Source organism: Camelus bactrianus, chromosome 26, assembly GCF_048773025.1.
Source record: "Camelus bactrianus isolate YW-2024 breed Bactrian camel chromosome 26, ASM4877302v1, whole genome shotgun sequence".
Lineage (NCBI taxonomy): Eukaryota > Metazoa > Chordata > Mammalia > Artiodactyla > Camelidae > Camelus > Camelus bactrianus.
The window spans coordinates 31041717-31056345 of record NC_133564.1 but is presented as its reverse complement, the minus strand read 5'-3'; the positions used below and the strand labels follow the sequence as shown (position 1 = coordinate 31056345).

General features: G+C 43.7%; 1 protein-coding gene across 2 annotated transcripts in view; it reads left to right on the top strand.

Moving 5' to 3' along the window:
* The window catches only part of ZMAT4 (zinc finger matrin-type 4), a 420999-nt gene that overhangs the window by 376832 nt on the left and 29538 nt on the right, over window positions 1-14629 (top strand). For both annotated transcript variants that reach the window (XR_012502429.1, XR_012502427.1), the window contains one exon: window positions 2190-2349. The gene's annotated coding sequence lies outside the window, so the exon portion shown is untranslated. The remainder of the gene's footprint in view (window positions 1-2189; window positions 2350-14629) is intronic.

Genomic DNA, 14629 nt, shown 5'->3' with positions numbered 1-14629 from the left:
AAATTGACAAATGAACCATTGTCCTAATTTAATTAGATTTGGAACAATATTTTTTGCACGTAATGACTTTCTAATTTGTAAATTTACATTTGGTTTTTTTTTTTCAATTGAGATGGGTGAATAGTAATAGTCCCTGATAGTTATATAACAGTTCATAGTTTACCAAACACTTTCACATAATTTTAACTCATTTTATTCTCTCAAAAACTCTATGAAGTACGTAGAGCATGAATTATTATTATTTTTTAATGGAGGGACTGGGGATTGAACCCAGGACCTCGTGTGTGCTAAGCATTTGCTCTACCACTGAGCTATGCCTTCCCCATAGAGCGTGGATTACTATGTCAATTTTTACAGATGATAAAGCTAAGACTTAAAGAGACTATATGATTTTCCCGAAGTCACACAGTAGGTGACCAGATGCAGTCCTGGAACCTATAAAGGCAAGAACTCTCCTTTTTCCATAAGAGCACTTGTCCCCAGTCCCAAGACCCCAAAGCCACTCCCTGACCTTGCCACACCCCTGAAAGCTTTAGGCTACTCATGTTCAGCCCTGTCATTGGTGTTCAGCTCTGCCACTCCGATCATGATAACGGCTATTTCTCTTCTTGATGAAGGGGGAGAAATTGTGAGAAGGGCAGTCAGGCACCTGGAGTTCCATCTGGATAAATGTTTGACCCGCAAGGTGGTCCTTCACCAACAGGCTCCCTGGGACAAGAAGACACTTTTTTATGTGACGCTACACCTCCTCCCCTGGGGTCAAGGCTGCACTTGGCTTGAGCAGTTTATTTCCCCCTGGATGGGTTGTGCGGCTCAGCCCCAGACGTGAGAGAGCGCGCAACCAAAGTGGAGCCACTGTGGCTTTGATTACCGGATGTTGTAAGGGACATACGATTATTTTTGTTGTATTCTGTTGCTTCCACAGACCAGCCTTGGGACAGTCTGGGAGGGGACTACACAAGGATGTGACTACCAGGAGACAGAGATGATGGCGACACTTAGGGTGGGGATGCGGTATTAGTAACGTCACAGACGGTGCTCGGACCGCCACGGGGTAAATGCCATTAGAGGAGTAATGTTCTCTCTGGATCCCAGGAAAGCAGCCGCCCTTGTCATACTCCTCCTGGAAGAATAAGAGGAAAGTTCTATAAATAAGGTCCCACGTGGGGCACAAAGGAATCCCTTCCCATGTGTCTGAGACAAGACAGGCGATGTTACGATCCTGCGAGGCAGAGGGTCCCAGGCACTCTCACAGCTGTGGGGACAGAATGGAGCTAGCGGTGGTGTGAGGACCGCTCTTCCTGGAAGCCAGACCCGGACCTGGTATTGGGACACTCCTTAAGCCAGTCTGGCTTCTTTCTGGCAGATAATACTAGCCACCAACAAAGCAGGAGATGCGTGAGGCTTAGTTAGGGCTCCCCAACTTTGCTACAAGATTATGATCAAAGCAAGTCTTAGACCAAATTCTTCTTCCTCACCTTTGGATATGTTAAAAAAAAAAATGGTTAACAAGTCAGCAGAAAACAATGTGATAAATTCCAGCTTCCTAACCTTCATGCTCATCAAGCCGATTCTGTCTAGAAAGCTCACCCAGGGCAGCCAGAACAATATTCTAAAGGCAGGATTCTGTGATCGGTAGGGTAGGGACTACACAGCCAGAAGCTTCCATCCTAAAGCTCGTCACGGGACCAAGTAGAGACCCATCCGCAAGTGTGCTCCTTTAGAGAAGTTGCCAGTGTGGTTAGATGTTCAAGCAAAAGTGAGGGGTGTCTTTACAATAATCTAGTCACACCACACATTTGGAATCCTGCTCATCTCATCTATGAGAGCCCATCATGCTAGTTCCTAAAGCCTTTGATGTTGGTGGCAGATACAGATAACGGAAGTACTTACTATTATGCACGTGTTAATATGACTTAGCGTTTTCAAAGCCTGTTTAGCTCCGTACCTGGCGTAAAGCAAACCCTATGTACTTGTTCAGTTTAAATAAAAGAAAAAAAATAGTTGCTCCCTCTAGAGCGTGCCAGCCTACAAGGCTGGAAGTGTGAGGTCCAGAATAAAGCATTTGGCAGCACTAAAAATACGGTTTTAACTAATCTACTAATAATTTCACACCATTTAGGCTGGTGCAATTTTAAGAAAAAGGCAGCTGCCACGGAGGTGCTAACCAGTCTGAACAAAATTTGCAGGTAATGGAAGATTCAACAGGATGAGCTGCATCTCGGTAGATGCGCACCCAGGAGGGAGTTCAGGTGCAGAGCGGGCCCCTCCCGCTGCGGGATGCCACGGAAGTCCCTGTGAAAGTCTGGAGAGAAGGATGAGCCTGACAAAAATGACCACTTCTTCAAAGTGAGTAAATTCAGTCTTTTGCTACAGATGTAGAGGGGGAAATGCAATTATTGCTGTAGGCTGCAAACTTCGTTCTTAAAGCCCTTTCGGATTCTCTATGGTCTCAGCCCTTCCTGTCGGGGTGTACCCGACACTGTGGGACACTCCGTTCTGTCCTCCAGCAGACCCTAACCTAAGGCTACGCGCCTCACCGACCCTTATCCCCAGTCCATCACCCCAAATCTGATGTTTTCATCCCTTTACTGAGTTTCAGGTGGGAAATGACTACATTCTCTATACCCTTGAAACGTTCTCCCCCAAACAAATCCTCATTGTCCCCTATCTCTATGGTAATCAGCAAGTCTGTCCCCCACCTCCAGTGACAGCAGCTGTGTCCAAACTACCCATCTGCTGTCTTCCTGGGGCTCCGCCATATCCCACCTGCAAGAACATCACGTTTCTATTTAGAAACATTCTGCCGAGGCTGGTTATTTTTGGCTACTTATCCATCTCTTTGGCAGTCAGCGGAGCTGCCGAGCTGTCCTGCCCCCAGCGTGCTCGCCATCTGTAACCGGGGCCAGCCGTGGGTAAAGCTTGTGAAAATGAGGCAGGAAGTGAAGTCTCCGGCACGCAGTGCATTCCCCCGCGGGGACTGGGGCTGGAAGGATGGTGGCGAGGTGGCAGGGTGTCTTTGTCTGTTCTCGCTGCTCTGACAAAACACCATCGACTAGGTGGCTTATCAACAACAAAAAAATGTATTTCTCATAGTTCCAGTGGCTGGGAATCCGAGATCAGGGTGCCAGCATGGCTGGGTACCATTAGAGCTTTTTTCTGGGCTGCTGTTTCTGCCCGTATTCTTGCATGGTTGAGAGGGTCAGAGAGGACAGGAGAGCTCCCTGGGGTCTTTACATTTTTTTTTTAAATCAAGGTATAATTGATCTACAGCATTATATTAATTTCATGTGTATAACATAATGATTTGATATTTGTATACACTGTGAGCTGATCTCCATAAGTCGTTTGTCACCATACACAATTACAATTTTTTTTTACTGTGATGAAGACTTTCAGGATTTATTCCCTGAACAACCTACATATATATAAGAGTCTTATTAACCATAGTCATCATGCTGTACATTATATCCCCTTGACTTCTTTATTTGTAACTGGAATTTTGTACCTTTTGACCTCATTCACCCATTTTGCCCACTCCCACCCTCCCCCTCGTCCCCTCCGGCAGCCACTAAAATCTGTTCTCTGTATCTTTGAACTTAGTTTTTGTTTGTTGATTGGTTGGTTGGTTTGCTTGTTTGGTTTGTTGTATTCCACATATAAGTGAGATCATACAGTATTTGCCCTTCTCTTTTTGACTTACTTCATTCAGCATGCTGCCCTCCAGGTCTATGAATGAGGCATGTTGTCACCAATGGCAAGATTTCATTCTTTTTTGATGGCTGAGTAATATTCCATTGTATATATATTTTTTTCATTTTCTCCATTCATCTATCCTTGGACATTTAGGTTGTTTCCATAGCTTGGCTACTGTAAGTAATGCTGCAATGAACATGGGGACGCAGATATCTTTTCAAGTTAGGGTTTTCATTTTCTTTGGCTATATATGCAGAAGTGGGATTGCTGAATCATATGGAAGTTCCATTTTTAGTTTTCTGAGCAGCCTCCATACTGTTCTCCATAGCAGCTGCACCAGTTTACATTCCCACCAACAGTGCACAAGAGTTCTGTTTTCCCCACATCCTCACCAACATTTGTCATTTCTTGACTTTTTGATGATAGCCATTCTAACAGGTGTGAGGTCCTGTCTCATTCCAGGTTTGATTTGCATTTCTCTGATGGTTAGTGATGTTGAGCATCTTTTCATGTGCCTGTTGGCCATCTGGATGTCGTCTTTAGAAAAATGTCTGTTCAGATCCTCTGCCCCTTTTTTAATCAGTGGTGTTTTTTATATAAGAACACTAATCCCATCCTTGAGGGCTCCACCTTCATGGCTTAATTATCTCCTAACTTCCTAACACCATCACATTGAAGGTTATGATTTCAGCATATGAATTTTTAAGGGGACACAAACATTCAGCCCAGCACACAGAGCAGAAGGAACTAGGAAGTTTAAGTGTTGGGATCTCTGGTCATATATTATCAGAATGGAAATTCACATGGGTTTGTAAATATGCACATAGCCTGCATTCTGAAATTGAAGTAAAACTTGCATAACATAAAGTTAACCCCTTGAAAATTTATAACTCAGTAGCATTTAATGCATTCATAAAGTTTTGCAACTACCATCTTACCTGGTTGCAAAATACTTTCATTCTCCCAAAAGTAAACCCCACACCCATTAAGCAAGGGGTTCTCATTCTTCTCTCTCCAAAGCACCCAGCAACCAGCAACCTGCATTCTGTTTCTGTGTATTTCTGTATTCTATATCTTTCATGTAAATGGAATCATACAATATGTGCCTGACTTCTGTTCACTTAGTATGATGTTTTCAAAATTCATCCACACTGTGATATGTATCAGAGCTCTGATTCCCTTTTATGGCTGAATAATGTCCCGTCGTGTGTATGGACCACATGTTGTTCATCTGTTCATCCATTCATGGAAATTTGGGTTGTATCTAACTTCTGGCTATTGTGGGTTATGCTGCTATGAATATTTGTGTAGGAATATTTGCTTGAGTATCTGGTTTCAGTTCTTTTGGCTGAATACCTAGGAGTAGAATTACTGGGTCAAATGGTAATTCTGTTTCATTTTTGGAGGAAACTCCATTTTGTTTTCCATAGCAGCTGCACCATTTTACAGACCCACCAGCAGTGTCGGAGGGTTCCCATTTCTCTACAACCTTGACAGCGCTTGTTATTTTTTGTTTTTTTTATTATCACCCTACTGGGTAGGAAGTGGTACCTCACTGCGGTTTTAACTTGTTGCTGAGGATTTCATGTTTGTGGTCCCCCTCAAATTCATATGTTGGAACCTCAGTCCCCCATGTGATGATATTTGGAAATGGGACCTCTGGGATGGGACTAGTTCATGAGGATGAAGGCTTTCTACAGGCACAGCAAGAAGGATGCCTGCAACTCAAAAGAGGGCCCTCATCAGAACCCAGCCACTGTGGTACCCCGATCTCCGACTTCCCAGCCTAGCAGTGCTTAGGCGTGAAGGAAGAGGGGGTGATTTTAAAGTATGCATGCCTGCTCTGGAAGGGGACGTGAGACTTTTTCCCTGTGTTACCACATTGCCGGGAGTCAGAGGGCTGGGCTCTCTCAGGGCGAGTGTAGCAGCAGAGAAAGATGGTTAATATCTGGGGTGTCCTGGAACAGGTGGGTAAGTTGATTTTCTGGTGGAGGACATAGTGAAATGGTGGAGCCCGGGACTTCTGTGGACTCAGATGGAACTGCACCCTCTCCCTAGGGACTGAAAGTGATGCCGAGGACAGTTTCTTATGTGATTTCCAAGGACAGCAGGGCTTGTAGTGTCTTTACTTCCTATTGTGAAACAAACGATGCCATTGGCTTTTGCTGACCCTTAATTCAATTTCCTTTCCCTACTCTGTGGCCAGAATATTTGGAGGTCAAGGAATAGCAAGCTATGGAGAGGATGTCCCTCTGTTTGGGGCGGGGTCTTGTTCTTAGAGACAAAGGGTAAATCACCAGTTTCTTCTTTCTGTAAATGCCCCAGGATAGAGGTTACCTAAGACAGCCATCCTGCCCCTCCCTTCCTCCTACGGCTGAAGCAAAGCCATTGTGATGAGTGTATGCAATGTCCTAGGGGAATGTCCCATGCATTCAAAAAAAACCAAAAACCAAAAAACAAACTCCGTGTAAGGAAGCCAAGTCCCAGATGCATTTACAAATCTTTCCAATAAACTGAGACTCAAATGCTATACTTCCTTAAAGAGTTTAAAAAGAAAGAGAAATCTCAAGGGAGGGAAAAATTAGGTACCCTGAAAACATCTTCCACTTAAATGAGAGTAAGAAAGTCGCTCCTACCTTGAAGTCAGGAATTTAAACTTCCTGTACCCACTGCTGTAAAGCAAACACGGAGCAAACAGAAATAATACAATGCAAGACCCATCTTGATGCTCATCTAAAAAGGATGGGTTAATGACCCTTAGTGATGCTAAATTATGTAATTAGGAAAATGGGAAGCAGAAACTCTTAATGTGAAGGCTACACATTTTGTTCACCCCCCTACTGATACCAGACCTCGTTTTTTGCTGAACTCATCTGTCTGCTGCTCTTGAGTCATGAAATTATTTGTTATTTCTCTCTAGTTCACTGTTAATGGGGAACACTAAAATTCAATTTAAAAGTGGGAGTTACTTCATAATACGATTGTCGATGATGGATTATGGATTTAAAGGAATGTCCACATCATAACTTTTTTAAGATTATGAACTATCAGGGAGACACTTCCTCTGTAATACACTTATGCAGAAGCAGACAGAATAGTTCTCGAGAAAATAGTTATTTATGAAACTTAATTGTCATCTCATGGACAAGGCTGAAAATCCTATAATTAATTTCAAAGGACCCTCTACCCCCAACCCACCCACCACTACTCAGGAAGAATGCTCTGGATCTAAGTGGATTAAAAAAAAATTATTACATCTCCAATGGGATATTGACAGCCAGACCTCTGTGGTAGAAACTTCTAGATGTTTACCAAACCAGTTTTCTCTACCGTCTGGGCCACAGCTAGATGACACTCCCCAGACTCCCCTCTGGCTCTGTATGGTCATGTGACTGGCTGCGGAGACATGGCATGTGATCAGAAGTGATAGTCCTCCCTCCCAAGCTAATCCCATCAGTACCTCGGATTCAGTACACTCCGATGTCTCTCCCCACACTCTCCTCCTTGACAATCACATGGAAACATGGCTGAAGATAGAAGGAACCAGGTCTCTGAATGATTGGACAGGAGATGTCCACTGATGCGTTTGGATTTTACATGAGTGAGGAATAGCTTCTTCTTGGAGTAAGTTACTGAGATTTTGGAATTTAACTATGATATCCATGGCGAATGTTACCTCCATCTCTTTGGCTTCATTGACAAGTAGTTTTAAAAGATCATCTAGGACATGGGCTTGGGCGTCAGATCTTAGTTGGAATCTTTGCTCTGCTATCTTAGCCACGTAAATGTGGATAAGAGGCTTAATCTCTCAGAGTCTCAATTATTCCATCTGTGGCAGGGAGCTGACAATGCCCACCTTTCATATTCTAGTGAGAAGGTTATAAAGTCTTATTTGTCCAGGGTTGGCATAAGGCTTACCAGGTGCCAGGTCCTGTCCTAGGTACTTTGCTATTTTGTTATCTCATTCTTAGAATACACCTGTGGGAGAGATATTCTTATCATTCCTATTTTGTAGAAGAGAAAACTGAGGCCTGAGAAATGAAGTGACATCCCCAAGGTCATAGGAATGAGAAGAAGCAGAGATGGGATTCCAACCCAGGTGGTCCAGCTGCAGGGCCGGACTCTGAATGTGCTCTCTCACACCTCTTTCGTCAACCACACCATCACTGATGCTATAAACATTGGGCATGTGCCACTCTCACTTCGGCTCAGTCCTCTTGGTGGGCACCTTGCAGGGAAAAACGAGATGGAGATTCATTTTTTTAACATGAATTCCTGAGAAAATCCTGCAGAGGACTTTAGTGATTCAGTGGATGGAAGCTAATTACCCGTGACTTGGGTCAGGATGAGGGAGTGCCAAATGAAATGGAGAGAGAGCCAGATTTAGACAAAAGGAAATCTCTGCCAGATGCCTCCTTCCCCAGCTCCACAGGAGAAAATAAACTGCATTGCAACAAATATCCAGATTCTTTTATCCCACGATAATGAGGTAGTTTCTGAACTAATTTATGTAGGGGCCCCCTCATTTCCAATCACGCCACTGGCTAAGATCTCAACAATGAGAAAAAATATATATATCAAGTGCCCATGAGACAGCCTTGTTTGGGGTAGTGAATTTCCTAAAATCCTGTGAGTCTGGTGTTAATATCATTATGTAGCTCCCGGAGGCCCTGAAGTACCAGAAGGTTAACCAGCTCCTCTAGGCCCATGGCTCCTACCCAGTGCTCTGGCACTGTCTCCCCAGGATTCCAATAATCATCATTATAATCTCTAAATTAGTATGCTGACTGAAATTGTTTTTTCAAAACTGGAATTTTTTTTGTGTGTGTTTGAATCTTCTAACAACTCTATTGCATAGGTAAAACCCATTTATCCAATTTTTCCTAAAGGCAAAACCTGATCCTAAGAGAGGTGACTAACTTGCCCCCGGTCAAAGCAGAAAGTAATCAAGAAATAAATCCACACTGTCTGATTCCAGCTCCAGCAAGTATTCTGTTACATTAACTCACCACACACCACTTTCTTCTTAGAGTCTGGACTTCTGGAGCTATTTCGGAAGACTGAGAAAAGAGGAGGTTTATCAGAAAGCATCCTGAGGTCAATAAAAGGGTCTAGTTTCTAGGCGGGTCTTTGGAAAAGGCACCAGATCAGGATACCTGGAAAGAGGAAGTAGGGAGGAAGTGTTGTCAAAGGCTAGAGAAGCCATGGGTTTTGAAATTATGAGGCACTGTGTAACAGGGAAAAGCAAATCTGACTCCGTGTTGTTACTGAGTCCAAACTCATTCTGCTTGCCACGCAACAGGCCAGTAAATCGGAAGACAAGGTGTTGGGGCAAGGAATAACGACTTTATTTGGAAAGCTGGCAGACTGAGAAGATGGGGGACTCATGTCCTGGAGAACCATCTTTCCCCAAGTCAGAATCCAGGCTCCTTTTATACTAAAAAGGGGAGGGAGTGTGGTTGGTTGTGTTAGGCACGTAACCCTTCCTGGATACATACCTGTTGACCGAGTTACCATGGACTGCAATGCTATATAAGACACGTGATTTTCGAACCTACTATAGGAAGAATTTTGCCGTCATAAATTTAATGTTAAGCTAATGGGCAGTCCTAGGAAAGCACATGCACTTTGGGATCTGTTCTTTCCCACTGAGCAGGACTCGATGGCCCCACAGCCCAGCTCACCTAACGGAAGGACGCTGCCTTGCAGGGTCCTTGCTCTTCCCAGAGAAATCTGCTGCGGGATTAAGAATGCACTTTTGACCCAAACTGTCCCCAACCGGCAGTTTTGTTTTGTAATTGCACATTGACCTCAGTGCTATAAATGTCAAAGTGTCTCTGTCCAGCTGTCTGCGACTGGGAACCTCCTCCCTGGGCTCTGACCCTCTTGGATCAAGTGTTGCTGCAGCCTCTGGTTTCCTTCCAGCCAAAAGATTTGTTTCTGTCAAGGCTTTTAGTGGAAGAAAATGTATTATTTTCTAGATTTTCTAGATAGGGTTACATAAAACAGGGCTTCGGTGCTAGGAGATACAGCTTTGCCAGTATTTCTGTTCCTTAGGGGGCAAAATAAAGGCAAGGTCCCGATTCCAGACTAGATGGCAAAAAACATTTAATCGAGGCTCTTAACATTCCTCAAACCAGACTCACTCAATAGGGAACACTGAAAGCTTTGTCAACGAATTTATAGAGCTGGATGGAGTCAAATTATCAACACACTTTTCACCTGGCATTTAATTAAATAACAGTGTTTAGTGGTTGTGACTTGTCCAGCCAGGTACTGACAGGATAATGGCCTCATAATTCGTGTTTCAGAATTATTTTCTCAGGGCACAGGTACTCTTCACTGCCACTAGAATATTCCGCCCTTCCTGCATTTAAAGTCCATTTCAAGTAGGGAAATTCAGCTACAAAACAGAACTGTTTTGAAACCCGATCTGTGAGGCAAAGTGAGGCATGCCTCCAACATAAACTATATATATTGTCGTGGAACCTGAGGACTGGTTCATTACAGAGTTGGCATCCTGCTCGGACCCTGCAGAAGAAATAGAAGAAACCCAGAGACGCTTTGGAAGGTGGCACCAGAATGAAACAGCCTCAATAAAATGGGTGCAAATGCCCACTGACAGCATCTGACTTGCAAGCATCCTTCGCTTGCTCCGGCCTCTGCTCTGCCCCATTCTTTAGAGGCAAACACTGGGACCATCCCGTGTTTTTTTTTGACAGCTCCAGAAAGCTTACAGCCTTACCTAAAATGTAAGTGTCAGTGGGTGAGCAGCATAGAAATTGTGTTGTCTCTAAGTGAAGTCCGGGGAAGTGCAGAGAGACAAGATCCATTTCCTCTCTGCTTGCTGATACAGCCACTGGAGACCGGGGCTGGAATTAGAAGATCAGACGCAATCAATATATTTTATGTAAAGGACAGGCTATTGTTTTTTTTCCATGACTTGCAAAAACAAAACAAGAGAATAGAGGTCAAAAAGCATTGTATTTCAACCGGAAAAGGCTAGTTTGAAAGCTTTAAAAGGGTGATTTTTTTTTTTTTTGGCACGGTATAAAATTTGTGGGAAAATCTGTCTCAGCAGGTCATGTGTGTGTAGCAGTGTTTTTTAAAGGACTGAACAAAGTGATTCAGAAAAACAAAAGTGCAGGAGAAAAAGTTTAATGTTATTTCATCTGTTTTTTTTTTTAAACGGAGGTGGGAGTCTTTGAAATGTTTATTTATGATGGCTTTGACATGAATATTTAAGGCCATTTCAAATTGCTTTCCCTCTTACTCTGCACTGATTATGGTAACTTAATCTTAAAGACAGATTTTTCTGAATATGATAATTTCTAAAAAGATAATTTCCATGGTTGGGAAGGAAATATCGTATTCCTCAAAGAGTAGTTTTGATTAGGTCAGTTTACCATCATCCATGTGAAATGGATGATGGTAAATTTCATACCAGTTAATGGTAACTGGTTCTCATTCATCTAACCTGTATGAGGTTGCCTTCGAGATACGCGCACATTCCTGGTCCAGTCGGCTTTGGTTAGGAGAGCAAGGCTGTGTCCTTCCATTTTGGTGTCATGAGTGTCCATCGCTCATGAGACCAAAATGAACCACTCAAGATTCCCCTTTCTCAGAAGGGGTCAGTGTACCTGACAGGGATGGTGAGAGATTATGGACTACTGCGGCCACCTGCCCAGTAGAGGGAAGAAAAAAGGCAATCCATGTTTGGTTAATGTTTGCTTTGAGAAGCCAGAGGGACCTCTCACTGGAGACGCTCGAGAGGCATTTTGTACAGAGATGTGTGTGTAAGTATAAAGGAGCTCAGGGGGATGAATGCGGTGGGCTGTGTAGTGGGAAGAACACTGAGCTCATCTCTAGGACTTCCACCGCCGGGAGTCTGCATCCTGCACCACCAATCCCTTCTCCGTAAGTGTGAATAATGATATTCTGCACATAATGATATTTCACCTCCATGATGAGACTATGACTTAGTTAACTCCGAGTTAATCACAAGGGAGGTTATTCCTGGTGAGCCCTTAAAAGAAGGACTGGGTCCTGGCTGAACAGGGAGATTCTCCTGCTGGCCTTGAAGAAGCTATGAAATTTACCGCCATCCATTTCATATGGGATGATGGTAAACTGACCTAATCAAAGTACTCTGAAGAATACAATATTTCCTTCCCAGCCTGCCATTTTGTAACGGGACCTATGGAGAAGGTCACAAAGTAAGGACCCCTGAGGATGGCTTCCAGGACAAGACAGTGACCGCTAGCAAGAAAACCAGCATCTTAGTCATACAGCTATAGGGGCGCAAATTCATCCAGCACCATGTGAGACTGGACTAGGAACCAAGCCTCAGAGGAGATCACTGACTGCAGGAGGGTGGGAATCTGAGCCAAGGACCCAGCTCAGCCACGCTCTGACTCCTGACCCAGAGAAAACTGTGTGATACATCTGTGTCGCTTTAATAAAGAAATACATTTATGGTGATTCATTACACAGCAATAGGAATGTCGTTTTGACGTCATCAACACACTGATGATAATTGAAGCCCTGGGGGTGTATGAGATTAAACGTTAAGAGAGCATGCACACGGAAGGGAGAGGGCTTAAGTAAATTCCCAAAGAAGAGTGATGTTTAAGGAAGGAAAGAGGAAGGACTGGCCAGCCAGGGCGGAGCAAGGTTAGACAGATAAGGTGGGATACACCACGTTCTTTCTCTCTTGGCCTCCCAACCTTATCTCGTAAGACAGGAACCTCTACATCCTCACTCATTGCTCTGTTTGGGGAGATTGGCAGAAGCGAGGATGCCCGGTCCAGCCTTTCAGGATTGCTGGGACCATAAGCCCAGTGTCCTCTTCTCTCCCTCCTGCCTGTGATGAAGAGGGCACGGGAGGACAGGGGGCCTGCACTTGTAAACTCTCAGTGGCTGGCTCAGAGGGAGCTATGATCTCATGTGGGCCCAAACTCTGGGGAAAGGACCAGAAGGCTCATTTTAGCCCTCAGCAAAGCATCCAAGAGTTTTCCTGCGATAAAGCGAATACGTTGATTCTGATCTGATACTTACTATGTTTCTCAAGTTTTCAGAACCCATTGGGGAAGCCTGTTATTAGCTTGGTAGGAAGAGCCAACGGCATTAGAGGTTAAGGGAGACAGAAGATCAGGGAGGAGGAAGGCATCACAGGATGAAACGCTGCAGGGAGGTCAAGGGTGGTAAGCCCTCGGTAGACGGCAGCGTATTAATTAGTCAGGACCTGCGCTAAACTCATTCAACGCATTTACTCACTTAATCATCATGACAGTCTTTGGATGAAGCACTTACATAGGCGGAAATGAGCCTTAAAATTAGGATAATTGCAGAAGGTCGGAAGCTTAGGAGAAGCTGGAACCCACACCGAGGGTACCATGTCCAGTCCCATGTCCATTTCCCATGTCCGTGGGACTTGCCAACCAGAGAGGTTCCTGATGACCTTGAGCGCTGTTCACTATTTCAAGGGAGCGTGGATGTCATGAAACTGGCTAACTAGATCTTGGATGGTGCGGAGAGAAACACATCTAGTTAAATATTTAAATCTTTAAATGAAGAAGGTGTAGTTGGGGAAATGGGATGCAAGAGAGAAGGAGGTTTTTTCCATGAAGAGAGGAGAGATTTTGAAAATATTTCAGTGCAGTTAGGAGGGCGAGCAGGTGGGAGGGATGAGAACGCCTGAGGAATCAAAGCTAGCTCGAGAATAATGAGAGTGAGGTCTGCGAGGGGCCAAGAGGGGGCAAGGAGCCATGTACATTGAGAAAGCTCGTTTGCTTGGCTTTATTTTCTCAGTGAAGCAGAAAGTGAGGTTCTCTGCCTAGAATAAGCAAAATGAAAGAAGAGGAGGTAGAAATGATCGTCCTTTGAGAGGTGACTCATGGACGAGTTTCCAACCAGACATGACTACAGAAGAAATGACCCAAGATCCACCTTGTCTAGATTGCCCGGACTGCCAGCTCTTTCTCTACGGAAGCGATGTTTGGAAAGGAAATGTGTGTTTATCACCACTTTTACTAAAATTTTAATCATTTAATTTCCTATAATTTTACTCTAATTTTCCTTTTCACGTAGATGGATTTTGTCATCGTTCTGTTCTTGTTTTGTTTATAGGTTGTTGAGGTTTTTAGGGGGTTTTGGGGTTTTTTTTTTTTTTTTTTTTGGTTTGGGTTTTTTTTTTTTTCTCTTTTAAGAAAGCCAGTTTTCTCCTAAAGACTGCTGATTTGAATAGGATTGATCTCATTCAGTTTTACATCATCAGCTTTGTCAATGGAAGACATTGACTGTTGACCAAGGTCTACTGTCTAGTCTAGGTCTTTTTTTCATCTATCTCCTCACGTCTAAATGTTTCTTCCATTCTGTTTTCTTATCATAAGAATGCACATCCCTGCAATCAATTTGCCTAAACTAAAAAGTTTGTTAAATGTTGTCAAATGTATTCACTCAGGTACCCCCACACCTCATCAGATATAAAATATTTCCAACGCCCCAGAAAGTTCCTTCATGCTTCTTGCAAGTCAAGACTTTCTAAGACCACCACCACCAGAAGCAGTCACTGTATTGATTCATTTCACCAGAGATAAGTCTTTCCTGGTCTGGAGGTTTATAGTGCAATCATACATTGTGTCCCTTCTGCATCTGACTACTTTCACGCAGAAAATATTTTTGAGAATGTCCAAATTGTTGTATATATCAGTAGTTTTTTTTTTTTTGTTTTTTTTGGTTTTTTATGGCTGCTCCTGTGTGTGGGTATTCTACAGTTGATTTATCCACTCACCTGTGGGTAGACAGTTGGCTGGTCTCCAGTTTGTGGCTGTTATGAATGTAAGTTGTCAAAAACATTCTTGTATTCGTTGTGTGTGTGTGTGTGTGTGTGTGTGTGTGTGTGTGTGTGTGTGTGAAATCTCCCTCTGCTTCT